An 18,077-nucleotide genomic window follows, 5' to 3' on the forward strand; every position below is an offset into this window, starting at 1 on the left:
GGTCAGCCTGAATGACTGGGCGAGCAGGCTAATGAGGGAGTCAGGAGGCCAGGGAGGTCCCGTCCTCCATGTGAGCTGGATTTGCCTGGGTCAGACAGAGTGGGGCTGAGCTAAGGAGAAAGCAGGGGCCCGAGCTGAGCTGAGGAGCAGAGCTGTGCCAGATCCAGAGGGACCAGAAAAGCAGCCCAGAGAGAGCAGACCCTGTCCTGGGAGCAGAGCTGCGGCCCCAAAGCCAGAGGCACAGCCCAGAGAGAGGAGACCTGCCCTGGGGGGGAGAGCTGCAGCAACCAGAGCAGAGGGGCCAGAAAAGCAGCCCAGGAAGCAGGTCAGTGCTGGGAGCAGAGTCACAGAAGCAGCCTGCAGAGCAGACCTGTCCTGGGAGCAGAGCTGTAGCAACCAGAGCCAGAGGGGCCAAAGAAGCAGCCCAGGGAGCTGGAGGCAGAGCAGCAGCAGCAGCAGCAGTGCAGAGACCGAGTGGTGGCGCTGGGGCTGGAGCAGTCTGGAGCTGGGTGCGGTGAGCAGCTGGAGAGACCAAGGGGGACCCTGGGCAGCAGGCCCAGCACAGGGAGACGTCTCAGCCAAGAGGCTCTGCAGGCCAGGCTTGCATCGTAACCCCGACAGGGCGGGGGCGACACTGGGAAGAAGGGTCCTACCACTTAGAGCCTGAGAGCGTGTGGCCACCACCAGTGTCCTACCCACAGCATCCCTACAACACAGCCAGGGTCTGAGAAGAAGGCCTGGGACTTACAAGGAACAGACTGTGAACTGCCCTGACATTCCTGAGACACTGTTTGTGATGTTCCCTGCCACAGAGCAGGTTGATGTGTTTCCTTTAACCTTTCCCATTTTTCCTTATTCTTTTAAAAATTAATTGTTGATTCAATAACTTGCATTTGCTTTAATTTGTATGTAATGGTCAGTGGGTCAGAGAAGTGCCCAGTGCAGAGAGAGTATCCCAGAGTGGGGACACCCTAGCCCCTGTCCTAGGTGACCACAGCAGGGTTGGGGGTTGATCCCCCCAGGAATCCTGGGCCCAGCCTTGTTGGGGTTACGAGGACTCTGCCAGACAGGAAAGTGGGAGGGGAGCCCTCAAGGGCAGGGAGGCCATTGGGTAAAGGAAGTGGGAGCGAAGACTCAGATCCTTTCACTAGCCCACTTCACCAGGGTAGTGCAGAAGCCAGGAAAGTTCCCCACAATAGCGGGACTGTTCTCCCGCTTACATATGCAATATATCCAGATAGTGTGTGGGCCTCAGTACAGGTGATTCTAAAGACATGTGCAGTGTTGGGTTTATGTCTGTTTTTTATTCTTTATGATCTATAAAAAGGACTGAAAGGGTTTGGATTTTCTTGTTCTGATGCTTTTCTCCTGGAAGAGGAGTTGTATTTTTACCTTGGGAATATCAGGTCTGTCAAGGCTTGTTTCCTCATGGAGTCCCAGAGATTTAGATTAGGAGCTCGGTCAACCCTTAACTGAATGAAACACACACACACACCCAGCCAATCTTTAGCAGAGTGCTCTTTTCTTCCATCTCTTTGTTAGGCATTTGTGTTAAAGAAGAGAAACCAAACCCAAAGGCCTCTAAACAATCTGAAATCTATCCCTTCCTCACACAATCAGGTTTCCTTTCCTTGGATAAGCAGTTAGATGTCCTGACTTTTCCAGTGGTTCACCCTGGATATTTGGAGCCTTAAAGTGAGACACTTAAGTGACCTGTGTTATGCTTAGCAGCTCCCCATAGTCTTCCCCACAGCAGGACTGCTGCTGCAGGCTCTGGGAGGCCATTCTTCTCAGCTCTCAGAGAGAGCAACTACAATAGTACAGCCAGTATCACCACCAAAGTTTGTGCCAGCTGGGACGATCTCCATCTTTGTCAATACTGACACCTCACCTCCGTGGCTAAAAGCACGAGTCTCTATGGCTTGAACTAACTGGGAGCTGTAACTGCCCCATATCCTCTATATGGATTGGGCACAAAACAGGACACACAGCATATACCATCCATTGGGTTATACTGGCACCACCAGTTAACCTATAGGAAGTAGCACCCAGCCATCAGCACTGGCATCACGAGGTGGCAGTAGTGGGGATCAGCTGGTAGCAGCATGAGCTTAGGAGGCAAGGACTGTGGGCAAGTGTGGGGAAGGAGCTCTGTACTGGGGTGTGGGGGTGTAATGGGCGTCCTTTGTCATTTTGATAGTCTGGTCACTTTAACTTGCTGTTTATCCTGACCTAAATCTATTGGCTTTCAGTCTTTTAGGAGAAGTAAGGCAGAAAAGACTGACATTTCTAATAAATTAAAAAGAAAAACTATCATAACAGAAATAAAACCCTCTCAGATGTTCTTTGTGTATCACAGAGCAGCAAAAGACAGGTGACAACTGATATTTTCCCCACTACTTAGATGCAGCACCCTAGAGAAGGGCTGGGTTATTCCTGTGGCAAAGCAAGATCCAGGTGTTGTGACTGAAAACCAGGACAGGCAGCATTAGTGAATTAGTGAACAAGGTAAGAGCTACCTTGTTTATTGATTTGTAACTTTGTTTTGGGGTTTACTGACTGTAAAGCTGCATGAAAGAAATATAGCCAGAAAAGGTACTAAGTTTGTATTCTGAGTAAATCTGAATCCCCAAACAAACAGGGTGTTTTGTGTTTAAGCATGAGACTGCTGAGTTCTCTGTTGCTGTCTCTGCCTGGCTCTTAGTTCTGCCATATCAGTCTTAGGACAGGTCTACACTACAGGCCTGTATCAGTATAACATCGCTCAGAGGTATAAAAAATCCACACCCCTGAGTGACGTATTTATACTGACCTAACCCCCCGTGTAGACAGTGCTATGCTGATGGGAGAGCTTCTCCCGATGCCATAGCAACTGCCTTTCTGGGAGATGGATAACTACATTGACAGGAAAAGCTCTCTGGTCGGCATAGCAGCGTCTTCACTAAAGTACTGCAGCAGCCGCAGCACTGTCCTTGAAGACAAGCCTTTAGGCACAGCTCAGGGGAAAAAAAGTAGAGACACTAAAGAGTAACCCCATCAGACACCATCTGAGGTCTATGGATGTGCTAAAAACACCTTCTCCCCTGTGTTATTGAAGGAGCTCACCAGCCAAAACCATCATCTGCTGCCGAAAACCACATGGAAGCAAAGGGACCCGAGCCATCTTCCTAGTGCTGGAGCTGTCCTGCTGCAATTTTCTTCATAATATTCCTCAAAAATGGGAAGATAGGACATGGGGCAATTAATAGAGAGGCCTAAGAAGTGTTCTTTAAAGAGAAGCTATTGTACCTTTCCCTTCTTCAAGGAGCACCAACAATCATTTAATTCTGCAGGCTTTCACCCTCCAGGTTGGACATAATGCTAATTCAAAGGTAGCTGCCTGAGTTCCACTGCACTTTTATCACATCACAGACATCTGGGGATATTCGAGACTGGGGAAAACTTGGTTGTGACAGGGAGATGGTACTGAAACCCAACATTTCTGTATATAGGGGACTGGTGGCTAATTTGCTGCATGTTGTTTAATAATGGTGTTGCTAATTTTGTATATCTCTGTGCACCTCAGATGGAGAATGTGGGAGCATTTTTTTATTTTTGCTTTATGAAAATGTACCCTTCAGGTTGCTGTGCTTAGTGGGGTCATATTTTTTTATTCACCAATACTAAGACCCTCTTTGTTCTCCTCACCCCTTTTGGGACCAGGTTTTCAAAGGAGTTCAGCTCTTATTTAGGCATCTATATAAGGGCCAGACTTTAAAAAATACTCTACATCCTGCAGCTCCCATTATCAAACTCTTGGCCAGATTTTTGAAAAAGCTCAACATCCAACAGGCTGAGCACTCTTGAAAGTCTAGCTCTTTGTTTTGGTGCCTAAATAGGAGCTGAGCTCTTGAGAATCTGGCCCCAGTTGTGGGTGTTTAGCCCATCTGAAAACTCTGAGGGCTAGAAATGATGCACTCAGGTTTCAGCCTGTAGAGGCACTACTATACTACCCGGGAGTGCTCCGGCCAATAAAAGGTTTTGATGGTCATGATATTGCAAAAATAAACAGAAATATTTGAACACCTCTTTAAAGATATAACTATGGCCTGAATTATAAACCAACTAGGGAGCCAATGGAGTTATATGAGATTGGGTGATGGGTGCTGTGGTTTACTTAATAAGAACCCATTGTAATGCATACATGCCAGGGGACAGCTGATAATGGGAAACTGACTGAGTAAAACAGTAATAATTTTCATATGCAAATAGGCATAGGAGCTTTGTGTTTGCTTCAAAACCCAAGCTTTAATAAGCAAATACTACTTTTTGAAAGTAATAAATGCTCTAGTGTAGTATCTCAAAAAACCCAGAGACTTTCCTGTCATCTGATTAAATCTCCTCCACACCATTTCTATTTGTCTTTCTTTAATTTGGCTACATGGTTAAAAGACTCACATAAATGTCACTTCATTTAATGTGATGGGTTTCAAGAGCTATCTTTTCCAATTGTGTTGTCGGTAGCCATGAGAGTTGGGAGGCAGTCCTCAAAGTCTGAGAAATCTCCTAAGTGCTTGATCCAAGGCCAAAGCCTGTGGCTAGGCTGTGGGTCAGAAAATGTAGGACCCTGCATGAACACTGGCAAATGGTGAAACACTTAAGGTTGCTGTGTGAATTTGGAAAAATTTGTGCTGAAAGGGACATAACCCATAGGTGCTTATGTTGCTTACCTGTTCTTGAAAATTACACTGTAAATTACTAAAAATTTCACTCTTTGGGGGGCAAGGGCCATTTTTGTTCTGTTTGTACAGTGCCTAGCACAATGTGGTCCTGGTCCATGACTAGGGCTGATAGGTGCTACGGTAATACACATAATAATAAAAATAGGACACTTATTTTGAAATGTCCCCCCACATAGACTTGCCATAAAGTAACAAAAGGTCTTATTTAAAACAAATTAGTTATTTTAATGCAAGTTTCTGTGTAAATAAGCCCCCAGTGTTGTACAATTCCAATCTATTGTAGTCCTAGGGTAGCTGTCGTGGTATCTTAGCAGTTACTAAATTCTCACCCTAACATTACATCCTCTTGTGGAAAAGTCATATTAATATTTGACAGACAATTGTATCCCTGATATAGAAATCTATAGGTCAGATTTAAAAAACAACCACCAAAACAAAAAACAAACAAACCTTCAACAAGGCTGCAGAGAAATTGTTTTCCAGTAAATTCTCTAAGGTTTTAAAAATAGCATTTGTACAGAAAATATTGTTTTCCTTGAGTTCTATAGAAAAATTGTTTAATGTAGATGATCTAGAAAGATGAACAGTGTTGTGAATAAGTATCTGCAAATTATTACTTGCAAATACCCTTTCCATAAGAAATGAGGCAACATTGCCAGAATTTGAGGCACTTGTTTTGTATTTGACAGCATTTCCTTAAGACTGTCTTACAAACTTCAGCTCCTTGCTCTTTCTTCTGAAAGCCTTCTCTTCAGAACATGCCCATCAATCACCAAAGTTTTTTTTAGCTGTTTGCATATGTATATTAAGAAGTTAACACTTGGTAATTGTTAAATGTGATAACTCTAATGTCATACTGTTGATCACTAAAGTTTGTCCTTGGTGTTGAGATATATCTCTGACTCTCTGTGCTTTCACCCCTTGAAATTTTTCTCCGTGCTAAGTATCAAACGATGTTCATCAGTATTACTCCAAGGTGCTGTTTGCTTCCTTATACCTCAGTACCACCTTAAGAGAGAGACAGCTGTAATAGATCAGCTGACACTTCAGCTCCACCCATTTATTACGGCTGAAAACTTCTCTATCCAAGCAATGAAAAAAAGGATCCTGCCTAGAAAGCAAGAGGGATGTACAAGCCCAGAGGGATCTGATGTAACACTGAAACCGTAAGAAATACAACTCATTCTTGGTCTGGTTTTTTTTTTTTAAAATTTTGTTTTAAACTGCTACTTATTTTGTCCGGTTACCAAGGGAAAAAAGTAGCTTAGCCAGAGGAGGGAGTTAACAGATGTGATGGATCATTTTTATATAGTTTTAAAGTGTACTTGTTACAACTTGAAACGAGGAAGCAGTACAAGCGATTTTTAATACTAAAAATACTTGTTTTGCCATATTAAAACAAAACTGAACCCAGAAAGGGGTGTGTCAGATCGTGAACATGAAGGAAAACTTTTAAAACACGGGGAGACTTTAATATGTTTCCATGTGATCATGTAACCCAGTGGTTGCTGATCCCACGATTCCTAATCCTTCAGGCTGGGACTAATCACCTTATCAGAGAAATTTTCTTTGCTGTAGTTTGTAGCAGGATGGCTTTATTTTCTTTCAGAGTAACAGCCGTGTTAGTCTGTATTCACAAAAAGAAAAGGAGGACTTGTGGCACCTTAGAGACTAACCAATTTATCTGAGCATAAGCTTTCGTGAGCTACAGCTCACTTCATCGGATGCATCCCAGAATGCATCCGATGAAGTGAGCTGTAGCTCACGAAAGCTTATGCTCAGATAAATTGGTTAGTCTCTAAGGTGCCACAAGTCCTCCTTTTCTTTTTATTTTCTTTCTCCCTGAAAATCATTGCTAGGGAGCAACTACACTACCAGAGAAGGAAACCTAAACTGTGAAAGTTACTCCCATGCTTTTTAGCCAGGGTGAAAGTTTAAATGTGTATTGATAGAGGAAGCACTAACAATTATTTGTAAAGATAGATTTATTTATGTTAATAAAATCTCATCCTATATGTACAGCTTGTGAGGTATCAGTCTATAAGTTGACATGTCTAACACTAACAAGTGCTGGAAGACAAATCACGACAATGTTTAAACTTTGTGCTTGGGGCTAAGTGATTGCTTTGTGGTCCTGGGAAAGATGGCATAAAAAATCAAAATATATAGAGTGATTTGGGAGCATTTAGAATTGTTCCTAGTTGCAGACATTTAGGAACACCCCCTCCACACCTACTTCCCTCACCCCTTTTTTGCTGTGCTTTCCATTCTGCACTGTTTATCTGTGACCCTGACATATTGTGTACCAAACTTGGTTTATTGCTGCTTCTACCTCTTGATAAAACTACTGGTGACCTACAAAAAATGTATATTCTAGGCCAGGGGTTCTCAAACTGGGGGTTGTGACCCCTCAGGGGGTCCAAGGTTATTATGTGTGTTTGTGGGGGGGTCATGAGCCATCAGCCTCCACCCCCAAGCCCCACTTCTCCTCCATCATTAAAATAGTGTTTAATATTAAAAATGTGTTTTTAATTTATAAGGGGAGTTGCACTCAGAGACTTGTTGTGTGAAAGGGGCCACCAATGCAAAAGTTTGAGAACCACTGTTCTAGGCCATTGTAATGGACCGTTTGATCTCTTACACTGCTGTGGATAAAATACTTTAATATTTTATTTTCATCAGAAAAAGAGAGACATTACTACTAAGTAAAATTGAGTTTTAACAGTGGGAAGGAAAAGGTGAATAATTCTGGAAGGATGTTTACTGTTCTCTTTGGTTGTATCTATTGGGAGAGTTATTCCAAAATAGCTATTCTTGATCAACTCCCTGTTTGGATGCTCTTATTCTGGAATAAGAGTGCTTTATTCTGAAAAATCTTAATTTGGAATAAATAACTTTTATTCCAGAATAAGAGTGTCCACACAGGGCATTGATCAGGAATATTTAATGTACTTGAAATTCACACCCTATCTGAATCTGGATTAATTTATCTGTGTAGACGAATCCTTATGCTCAAGAGTGGTGATCTCTCTTGAGACAGAGAGCGCTTATAAGATGCATTTAAATGACAATGGCATAAATGCACAACAATCCTCACAGCAAATCAAAACAGAGAGCTTTAAGAATGTTAATAGACTCTCCTGTCCACCATAACATTTCAAGCCCTGGGGAAACAGACTTGTCTGTCAAGGTTAGCTTTGTAGGTCAAAGTCAGCTGGATCTGCTCTCTCAAAGAATGACGACTTCACCATTTCTGTGTTCTCATCTAGGTTTGCTGTAAATTGTTCCCTCCAGCTTACTAATAGTTAAATGATTAATGAAGCAACCCATTGTGAAATATATAGAGAAGTAATGTGCTAAATGGTTAAGCAATAGTTTTCAAACTTCCTGTGGTGGACCTGTTTTCTGTGTGTGCACATGTGCACGCATGTATATATGTGTGTGTGTACACATACACACAGATATAAAAATCTACTAGTGTTACATTGCTGTTGATTTATAATGGTCATCTGTTGTTGCACTTTAGAGCAGAGGTCACAAAACTGTATCCATTTTGCTTCCCTATTTTCAGATGGTTGTATATTCCTCAATATTTCACTTGTTAGGGGTGCATGATTATAAATGTCAGAAGTTGTCTTTTGTGTCTGAAAATTTTTGAGTGAAATCCCATCAGCTGTTTGAACTCTGAGAGTGTGAACCCCTTCCTGCACACTTTTTCTATTTACTAATCATTAATAATTCTAACCATAGACTGGGCTAGTGCATTAAAAAACAACAACAAAAGACTGGGATCTGAAACTTGCTATGGGCTTCGTCCTCACTGAGGACCAGGCTAGTTCAGACAAGGCTTCCATCTTTGCAATGGCAGGGGCCCCCTAGGATATTTTTGGGGGCAGTGGGGTCTGCCTCACCAAGGCCAGAGAGGGCTGTTCATCAGTGTCAATGATCCAGTTTTGACTGGTGTGAGGAGTCAACCCCTTTGTACTGATGAAGGACTCTATGGAGAATAAGCTGGGCCCACTAGGGGCTTGTGTGCCTATTTTCTTTCCCCCAATTTTAGGCTTAATCTTTCCTTTCCCCATGTGGTATCTAGAGAGGAGATTTTCAGACAAAAATGATAGTTTCATAGATTCATAGATACTAAGGTCAGAAGGGACCATTATGATCATCTAGTCTGACCTCCTGCACAACGCAGGCCACAGAATCTCACCCACCCACTCCTGAAAAACCTCACCTATATAGTTAGGTGTGCAACTGTCATTTTTGTCTCTAAAAATCTCCCTACTACAAGCTCTTTCATCTGGCATGGTAAAGCTATTTGAGGTAAGGAGAAGGGCATATGCTGACTGTTGGCCCTTACAAACTGGGCCCCAATTGAATAGCTTCACAGGGACCCCATCCTTTTTTGAACAAGCCCTGAGTGAGGTTTAGGTCCTTTGTTTGGTTTTGTGAGGTGGTAGTGGAAGGTTTTAATTAAAATCAGGAACACTTTAAAATTGTGTTGTTGTCTTATGAAGTTCATACATACTTGTTGAAAGCTATTGACAGCACATGCTTTTGTGTCAATGATTCCTGATCAAATATGCAGAGTTTGCAAGTGGAAAGTGTCTTTTCTAACCGCCAATACTGCAGACTCAACCTGAAAGTCAGTGCTGGTTTTTCTCTTCTTGAGCATGCTTGGCGCTTTATTGTATCATTGGCTATTCTGGAATAACTCCCCCTGCAGGCATTCTGTTCTGAAATACAAGCAGTTTTATTCTGGAATAATTACTCTTCTTCAAAAGTGACGTACGTATTCCAGGATAAAGTCTGTTTTTCTTCGGAATATTTTGGCCACATGGGGAGTTATTCTGCTGCAGCTGTGCTGGTTAATTGCGTCGTGTAGATGAACTCTCAAGAAAGACACACTACTTTCTGCCTGTGGCAGGTGTGTATATTGGGGGCTGGGTATGAGGTGGCATAGGGCCAGTCTTCCAGCCCTGAACTTTCTGGGGAACACCCCTGTATGGTGCCCAGAGGCTAATGAGCAGGCTTTGTGGAACCTTGGAGAGTATGTCTCACGTACTACCTCCCCAGCAGTGCTGGAGTGTGTGAAAGATCTGTTACAATGTGGTGGTGAATTTCCAGCCGTATATAATTTTGGGAAAAGTCTAAATGCCCTGGCCTGAGTAAATCTGAATTGACTTCGCTAGGTTCAGGCTGTAGGGCAACCTTTCAGATACACACTGGAAGAGGAGAGGGACAAACAGAAGGAGGTGCGTGCGGGAACAGTATCAAGGGAGCCAAGACAAACTTCCACCTCAGACAGACAGGAAGGTCCATATGCCAATGGTTCCTCCAAAAGATTATAAGCGGGCGAATAGTCCCACTATTGTGGGGAACTTTCCTGGCTTCTGCACTACCCCGGTGAAGTGAGCTAGTGAAAGGATCTGAGTCCTTGCTCCCACTTCCTTTACCCAGTGGCCTCCCTGCCCTTGAGGGCTCCCCTTCCACTCTCCTGTCTGGCAGAGTCCTCGTAACCCCAACAAGGCTGGGCCCAGGATTCCTGGGGGGCTCAACCCCCAACCCTGCTGTGGTCACCTAGGACAGGGGCTAGGGTGTCCCCACTCCGGGGTACTCTCTCTGCACTGGGCACTTCTCTGACCCACTGACCATTACATACAAAGCAAATGCAAGTTATTTAATCAACAATTAAGTTTAAAAAGAATAAGGAAAAATGGGAAAGGTTAAAGGAAACACATCAACCTGCTCTGTGGCAGGGAACATCACAAACCATGTCTCTGGAATGTCAGGGCAGTTCACAGTCTGTTCCCTGTAAGTCTCAGGCCCTGGCTGTGCTGTAGGGATGCTGTGGATAGGACACTGGTGGTGGCCACACACTCTCAGGCTCTAAGTGGTAGGACCCTTCTTCCCAGTGTCGCCCCCGCCCTATCGGGGTTACGATCCAAGCCTGGCCTGCAGAGCCTCTTGGCTGAGGCGTCTCCCTGTGCTGGGCCTGCTGCCCAGGGTCCCCCTTGGTCTCCCCAGCTGCTCACTGCACCCAGCTCCAGACTGGTCCAGCCCCAGCGCCACCACTCGGTCTCTGCACTGCTGCTGCTCTGCCTCCAGCTCTCTGGGCTGCTTCTTTGGCCCCTCTGGCTCTGGTTGCTACAGCTCTGCTCCCAGGACAGGTTCTGCTCTCTCTGGGCTGCTTTTCTGGTCCCTCTGGATCTGACACAGCTCTGCTCCCCAGCTCAGCTTGGGCCCCTGCTTTCCCCTTAGCTCAGCCCCACTCCGTCTGATCCAGGCAAATCCAGCTCACACGGAGGACGGGACCTCCCTGGCCTCCTGACTCCCTCATTAGCCTGCTCGCCCAGTCATTCAGGCTGACCTGGAGCATTGGCCTCTCCCCATTGTTCCTGGGGGCTGTCAGTCTCAGGGTCCTGATTCCCCTCGACCCTTCCCCCTTTTTAGTACTGGGAGCTAGCAACTAAAACACCCCCACTGAATGTTAGTAAGGGGGCAACAGTCCCCTTACAGATAATTGAATTGCAAAGATATAGGTGCTTACCAGTCAACATATGATTTAAACACTAAAATAATTGCAGGTTTTGGGTCCCCTGAATTATTTATTCCCCATGAAATTATTTATTTCCAGTGCCACAGTTCAGTGTGGCACATAAGCACATGCCTAACTTCAAGCACGTGAGCAGTGCCATTGAAACCAATGGGGCTACTCATGTATTTAAAGTTAGACGTGGCCTTATGGGTCTTGCTGAATTGTACTCCAGTTTTACTCTGTAACATCCCCTTTCAGAGTGACTAGGGTTCTAGTTTGAAAGTCCATTGAAGTCAATGGAAGGACTCCCATTGATTTCAACAGGCTTTGAGTAAGACCTTGCCTTTATAGGAGGGGATATAAGTGTGTATAAGTAATTGTGTATTTCCCATCTCTCAGTGATATAGCCTTATTCTTTTCTTACCAGTCTGAAAAACAAATTCCAAAACTTGGCTTAGTAATTAGCAATTTAGTGAGGAATGAGCCCACCATTGCTCTGGGAGTTACAACAACTTGGTGCAGGAAAGGAGTGGTTTCAACAAAACTCTAATTTCTTCAAAGCTCTGATATTCAGACTTCCCTGAGGGCTTTCATTTGCTGTATACCTCAGAGAACATTCCATTCGCTTTTTTGACTCAATGTGCAGCGGCAGTCAAAAAAGCAAACAGAATGTTGGGAATCATTAAGAAAGAGATGCAAAATATGATATTTTCTGTCTTCTTATATCTCTATATAAATCCATGGTATGCCCACATCTTGAATACTGTGTGCATATGTGGTTGCCCCATCTCAAAAAAGATATATTGGAATTGGAAAAGGTTCAGAAAAGGGCAACAAAAATGATTAGGCACATGGAATGGCTTCCATATGAGGAGAGATTAATAGGACTTGGACTTTTCAGCTTGGAAAAGAGATGACTGGGGAGGGGAGAATATGATTGAGGTCTCTAAAATCATGATTGGTGTGGAGAAAGTAAATAAGAAAGTGCTATTTACTCCTTCTCATAACACAAGAACTAGGGGTCACCAAATGAAATTAATAGGCAGCAGGTTTAAAACAAACAAAAGGAAGTATTTCTTCATACAAGGCACCGTCAGACTGTGGAACACTTCACCAGAGGATTTTGTGAAGGCCTATAACAGGGTTCAAAAAAGAACTGGATAAATTTATGAAGGATAGGTCCATCAATGGCTATTGCCAGGATGGGCAGGGATGTTGTCCCTAGCCTCTGTTTGCCAGAAGCTGAGAATGATCACTTGATGGTTACCTGTTCTGTTCATTCCCTCTGGGGCACCTGGCATTGGCCACTGTCGGAAGACAGGATACTGGGCTAGATGGACCTTTGGTCTGACCCAGTATGGCCGTTCTTACATTCTACACTCCCTGCTTCCAATACTGTATGGAATAGGATAATTTTTGTGGAAGTGAATAAATACCAAATTGATGGGGAGTAGGGAAATATTCATTTTATACAATGAAGGAGCTGATCAAACTTGTTCTCATGCTACAGAGCTGCTTAATTAGCTGTCTCTAATATTCATATTGAAAACTTTATTTTTGACTCTGGGCAAAGTGCACAGTGATTTCTGAAGTACAGTTTGTACAATCATTTCTGTTCCAAGGGCTAGGATGGAAGGCATGAGTAACTCTTGCCACGTATCTCCTAAAGCAACCATGCGTCAAAGGGAGAGTAGTGATGTGAGGTCTAGGTCTCTGGCTCCATGGACTCCTCTCTGAATTTTGCGGTTCCAGGTGGCTGAGGGCAAAACTTGTATCATCCACTGTGGTTTTGAGATCCTACAGATCTGTCTGCCACTGGGGGGATGATGTATCAATAAATGCATATGGTTGACAACTGTTGGTTCTGTGAACAAGCTGTAGTCTCCCATGTTTCTTTTCCCCACGGGAGGGGATTGTCTGGCTTCGTAAGATGTGTAACTACAACTAAGGCATCAGTGTGACTTACATGCACAACTAATGGAATGATCAGGCTCCAGAACTGCAGTTTATATGTTGCAAGGCATTGAAATGATTCATAAGAATGGTCATACTGCGTCAGACTAAATATTCACGTAGCCCAGTATCCTGTCTCTGACATTGGCCAGTGCCAGATGCTTTTGGAACTTTGAGGTTTAGGGATACCCAGTGCATGGGGTTGCATCCCAGATCATCTTGGCTAATAGCCATTGATGGACCTATCCTCCATAAACTGATCTAATTCTTTTTTTAACCCAGTTATACTTCACTACATTAACTGGCAATGTGTTTAAGGTTGCCAACCCTCCAGGATTGTCCTGGAGTCTTCTGGAATAAAAGATTAATCTTTAAGTAAAGATTATGTTCTGTGATGAAACTTCCAGAAATATGTCCAACCAAAATTGGCAACCCTAATCCAGTTCTACAGGTTGACTGTGCATTGTGTGAAGAAGTATTTCCTTATGTTTGCTTTAAATCTGCTTCCTATTAATTTCATTGGGTGTCATGTAAAGGGGTGAATAACACATCCCTATTCACTTTCTCCACACTATTCATATTGTTGAGTTCCAATTTCCATTCTGTTGAAATTGTTAATAACTTTCTCAAAGTAATTTTGTTTGGGCTGGAATGTTGCATGCTTGATCTTAGCCCCAACCTGATTTTTTGGGTGTGGTGGTGCTTTTTGAATAAAAGTGAGTAAAAGTCACTTGCATTATACAAACACACATTTTCCCTCTAGAGTCTAAACCAAAATTTTTAATATCTCAAAAATGGCTCAAGTTATGTAGATCCCTGATCTTAGGATAGCTTGGGAGCTGATTCAGCCTCCAGCAGAACTTTGAGCCATCTTAGGGCTACTCTAAGTTACACGAGGCAGTAACTGCATTCAAGGGTGCTGTTCTGACAGGCAGGGTTCACTAATGCAGCAACACCCTGGCCATTTCTCCTTTTCCAGCATACCCCTCATGTTGTGAAAGCAGTGTGGCGAGGTGAAAACAAACTTAGCAGGAGTCAGGCTCTGGCCCACTAAGTTCTGTTCCCTTTGCTGCTTGTAGGTATTACAGCTGGTAACTAAATTGTCTATTCTGTATGAAATTATGTAGCCTCTGTTTTGTTCCACAGATTCCATTTACTACTTCAAATACATATAATGGGGCATAAATACATGAGATAAAGTCTACACTGAAATACATGTTAACTGTAATGGAGATGATGGAGTTGTACATCAGCGCACAATCTGATTCAGTGTTTTAAGTGATGGAGAGTGCTAACTAGTTCACAAACATATTTTTCCCCATTTTCTAGTGGAAACACAATAATTCCCTAAATTCCCAAATTGGAAGGATTTGCTAATTTTTTGGAGGCAACACATGAAATGTGTTGTGTAATTTCTAACGAGACCCATTGGTTTAGAATCATAGAAAATCAGGGTTGGAAGGGACCTCAGGAGGTCATCTAGTCCAACCCCCTGCTCAAAGCAGGACCAATCCCCAATTAAATCATCCCAGCCAGGGCTTTGTCAAGCCTGACCTTAAAAACTTCTAAGGAAGGAGATTCTACCACCTCCCTAGGTAACGCATTCCAGTGTTTCACCACCCTCCTAGTGAAAAAGTTTTTCCTAATATCCAACCTAAACCTCCCCCACTGCAACTTGAGACCATTACTCCTTGTCCTGTCATCTTCTACCACTGAGAATAGTCTAGAACCATCCTCTTTGGAACCACCTCTCAGGTAGTTGAAAGCAGCTATCAAATCCCCCCTCATTCTTCTCTTCTGCAGACTAAACAATCCCAGTTCCCTCAGCCTCTCCTCATAAGTCATGTGTTCCAGACCCCTAATCATTTTTGTTGCCCTTCGCTGGACTCTCTCCAATTTATCCACATCCTTCTTGTAGTGTGGGGCCCAAAACTGGACACAGTACTCCAGATGAGGCCTCACCAATGTCGAATAGAGGGGAACGATCACGTCCCTCGATCTGCTCGCTATGCCCCTACTTATACAAGTTTATTTCCAGTCAAATGTCAGTGTTGGACTTATTTCCACATTTTTGTACTTAAAATAGAATTCTTCTAAAATAGATATGCCTCAAAGGATGGGCTTGTTTTGTTTGGAAGAATCATTTTTAATAAACATAAAGGCTCAAGGGTCCCCCAAAATCTGAAACAATTGTTTTGCAGGAAAGGATGTAATGTTACCTGATATTTGTTGCATTTCTTATAATTTTTCTTACAGCTGTTTTTGATTACCAAAAATATGGATCTGGTAGCAATATAATGATGAAGAATGTGACACCACATTAATCCCCATGACAACAGACAGTGATGTTACAGATACACTATGAATTCCCCACAGGGTCGAACAGAAGGATAAACAGGGATAATAATCAAACAAATTAAGTGGAATCAGAGAACACACACAAAAGACAGGCCCACTGAACTAAATCATGTACAAAGGATCCTTCTTGTCACATTTGCTTTACTTACAAGTAGCAGTTCAATAAAGCCATTTCCATTTTGGTACTTTGCACTTATAGAACCTTTCAACTAAGGATCTCAAAGCACTTTATAAACAAGCCTCATAACACCTACTAGTAGTCAAGTATTACTATAGCCACCAATAAAGCAGGTAAACCAAGGCATAGAGAGGTGAGTTAACTTGAGGTCATTGATTGGTTTGGGAATGGAACCCAGGGACTCACTTAATACTTGCTAACTATTAGACAAAGGATCTCTGTTATCCAGAAAGGGGTAAAACAAGGTACATCAATGTAATCAGTTGCTTGCAGGTAGAATACCGCAGATAACTGTTCTGTGGAGTGTGAAAGTCAACATAATTAGTACAATTAACAAAGGTTGAAAACCACTGAGTTTGAAGTCCTCTATTTATCAAAAGAATGGATGTAGCAAAGGTACAATGGTTTCTTCCATAGTGCCTCATCAACTACTTTTACTTGAAGGGACTATTGCTGTGTATGAGATGGTTGGTGAGGCTCCATACCCTATCCCTAATCTATACAGGATTTTGTCTTTCTGCTGAGACTGCCAAAATATTGGCACTTATGGTGGTGACTTTGGACCCTTCTGGCATTTTTCACCAGGAAGTGGACAGAGAGCTCAGAGTTAATTTAACATAGGCTACTGACCAGAGGGGTGACTGAAAATGTGTCCGTTGAAGTGAATTCTCTTCTCCAGCAGAGGCTAGTGCTGATAATGGCAAATGACAAGGAGAGTACAACCAAGTAAAATACATCTTTCTACCTGCATGATACACTTTTGCAGTGTTATTTTGTGAATGGTCTATTTATTAATATGATTGCCTTACAATTCTAAAAGCACAAAGTTTAGCAAAAGAAAAGAATACATGTTGCATAGTAACACCCCAGCCATGGCATACATAAGCTCCTTGTTAGCATAAACCTTGCTACATAATATATTTGCAAAGTCCAGCCTCCATTTAACTTTTTTTCTGTTCTCTATCACCTAACATTAACCTAATGTAAATCTAAATATATTAACTTTGGAAAGAGAGAGAGAAGAGGACAATAGGAGACTGCAACCACTGTCAAATTCATCTCTTTCCATAGCTACCTAATATTAGACCTAGCTGCCTAACCTGATCCACCTCTGCCATTTTTCTCACACTCTCCCTGAGGGTCGTCGTCTCAGCAAAAATCAGTGAAACATGCATTTCTTCTACCAGATGAGACTGTTATTATTTAACACACATTGTGATAGTGCCTAGAGGCCTCATCCAAGACCAGGGCACTGTACTGTCATATGGTAAATGACAGTCCGTGCCTCAAACAGCTTACAGTCTGAAAGAAAAGAGATAAGAGGTAGATGAGACAAGGCAGGTGGGGCAGGGTAACAAACATAAAGGGATGTTTTAACACAGACTAGTTGTAGGTGCAATTCCTAGCCAATCGGTAATCTCAATTTGCCATCTGCCTGGGTTGTTACAGTTTAGCACACTGAAGACTTGGCTTTTGTGTAGCATTTCTCTAGGCCTGATCTGTGAACATACTGTATATAGATGGCACACTTTACAAGTGGAGATTAACTATTAGAACTGTTTACCATGCAATAAATTTAGTTAATTATTAGATTATAATTTGCAAAAATAAAAATCCCCACACCCCTGTGTGCATGTGGCTTGATCCAAAGCCCACTGAAGTCAGAGAGTCTTTTCATTGATTTCGGTGAGCTTGGGATCAGGCTCATGGGCAATGTTCCCTCTAATTTTTGACAATCCGTGTGCGCAAAAAATTTCTTCTGTGCAAATCGTTGTGCTTCTGTGCAGATTTTTGTGCATGTGGTGTTTCGCCATGAGCGCGGGGTTTAGGATCTGTGTGTGTGCACACACACACACACAGCTTAGAGGGAACAGTGCCCATGGGCAGTTGTTGCATAGAGACATAAAAACATTGTATGGTTTACAGCACTGATTTACATAGGGTATCAATGGAACCAGGACTTTGAACCTGATTTGCAACTGATTGGATCCCTATGCAAAACCAGTTGCTGTTGCTTAGCAATTTACTTCTACGTGGTCCTAGTAGAACTGAGAATATTTTGTTAGAAAGGATAGCTTCTTATCTAAAACCTTTTCAATTTAACTATCTCATTCTGCCCTGATGTTTAACCCTGCATGTTTCCTGGCAGCATATCTGAAATGGGGTTGTAGACAGACGCTCCCTGGGTTACGCAAGACCCAATTTATGCAAATTCACACTTACAGAAAAAGTTCCGTAAGCTAGAAATAGGTGGTGGTGGTTTTTTTTGTTTGGTTTTTTTTTTTTTGGCGTAATGTTTGGGTATACATTTCTGACTTACGCAAAATTC

General features: G+C 42.9%; 1 protein-coding gene across 2 annotated transcripts in view; it reads left to right on the forward strand.

Moving 5' to 3' along the window:
• PLA2G4A (phospholipase A2 group IVA) overlaps positions 1-18,077 on the forward strand; it is a 200,405-nt gene that overhangs the window by 58,285 nt on the left and 124,043 nt on the right. The window contains exon 1 of one of the 2 annotated variants that reach the window (XM_074961147.1): positions 5,765-5,887. The exons of the other annotated variant lie outside the window; for it this stretch is intronic. The gene's annotated coding sequence lies outside the window, so the exon portion shown is untranslated. Of the gene's footprint in view, positions 1-5,764; positions 5,888-18,077 lie in introns of those variants that run through there. 2 annotated transcript variants of the gene reach the window in all.

The sequence above is a fragment of the Natator depressus genome, chromosome 8 (genome assembly GCF_965152275.1).
Source record: "Natator depressus isolate rNatDep1 chromosome 8, rNatDep2.hap1, whole genome shotgun sequence".
Taxonomy (NCBI): Eukaryota; Metazoa; Chordata; order Testudines; family Cheloniidae; genus Natator; species Natator depressus.